This window comes from Papaver somniferum, chromosome 1, assembly GCF_003573695.1.
Source record: "Papaver somniferum cultivar HN1 chromosome 1, ASM357369v1, whole genome shotgun sequence".
Classification (NCBI taxonomy): domain Eukaryota; kingdom Viridiplantae; phylum Streptophyta; class Magnoliopsida; order Ranunculales; family Papaveraceae; genus Papaver; species Papaver somniferum.
Genome location: NC_039358.1, coordinates 58630870 through 58632495, shown reverse-complemented (window position 1 = coordinate 58632495; position 1626 = coordinate 58630870).

The following is a 1626-nucleotide window of genomic DNA, read 5'->3' as shown; positions in this document are numbered from 1 at the left end:
AAAGAGATACACTCATTCAAGGTAGAATGGCTTTAAGTGTAAAGGCGAATCAACTTAAAGAAAAATATTCCAAATTAGAAGAATCTTATTCTTCTCTTGCAAAGAAATCTGCCTTTCTTATTTCTAAAGAGAAAAATCTTCAGTCTCGACTTAAAGGTTTAGTTGGAGATAAATTTGATGACGCGATGGACCGTTGGGAGAATAGTTGTCTGTCATTGATTCAACACCTTATTTCGCAAAAGGAAGGTAGTCATAATAGTTTAACTGCCTTAACTATCTTTTCTTTGTCATATCTTTCTGAGTTCTTCATCTTATTAAAATTTTGTATTCTACCTTTCGCAGAGTCTGAGAAGAATCTTCATTCCTCCATTTCTGTTCTGAAGGCTAAATATGCCAAAATTCGCAAAGAAAATGCATTGCTCGTTTCTTCCCTTACTGGTTCTCGCGATCGAGCAGAAAGAAGACTTGATTATTTTGCTTATTTTAAGGATATTCAAGATAGGAATCATCAGAGAGCACTTCTTCGTCAAGTTCATCTCCGAGATGAAGTCCTTGTAAATGATATTTTATTGTCTAAATCTCTTCCTCCTACATCAATCGAACCTATGGTAGTAGATGATGATGAAGTTCCTCGTCCTACTGATAGTGATTATGATTACGAAAGTGGTGCAGAGGATAATCTCTTGGAAGATGAAGAAGAAATTCCTTCTAAGGAAGTATCCGCTGGTGTTAATCAAAATGAGAATGAAAAAGAAATCTCTTCTGAAGAAGAAATTGCTGGCAAAAATCAAGGTGCTAATCAAGGCAAAGATCAAAATCAAAATGAAGGAGAAGCTTGCGATATTGAGAACATTGGCGAAGAACGTCTGTTATCTCCTTCTACTGGAATTAATACTGAAGCTTGAGCTTTTTATCTAGTTTTATCTTCTTGAATTGTCTTATCTTTATCATTTTTTGCGAATAATATTCTTCAACCAATTTTGGAATCAATTTTTCCTTTTAATATTTTGCTGATGAGAAAGATAATGCTTCTTGTTTACTGATTCCCATACTTGCCTCTCATTATCTTTCTTGCGAAAAATAATCTGTAATGAATACTTAGAAATATTTTGTTTTGTCATGTGGTCTTATTTTGCCTTCCTAATTAAATGTATTATTATGCCACCTCTTGTCATTGCGACAAAATCGCAGGACGTCCTTGCACTTTCATGCAAAAACCCATTGATCTTGCCTTAACTTTTTCTTTTGTATTATGGTCTCTTCAGGAATGTTGCGACAATATGACAGGCCTAAATATTCTTGCGAAAATAAAGCCCCATGTGTAGATGGGGAAAAACGATTTGCTGGTTTTTAAGGAATTGAGGAGAGGACCGTACGTAGGAGACTCCTCGAACCGAGCGAAATGTTAAACCTCACACAGATGCACCTCTGCAAAGGGGGTGCTTTAGATTCGAGAGATCAATCTATAGTACTCCGGCCTAAATCAAGACAATGAACATTCCAGAGTAAAATCGGTCATAAGAGAGGATGGGTTGATCTGTAGGAGGGAAGCTGAGAAATGTGTGGAATCAATGGCAATCAAAGATTGTGGGTGTGTGAATTCTGAATACGATAAGCTCTGGGTGA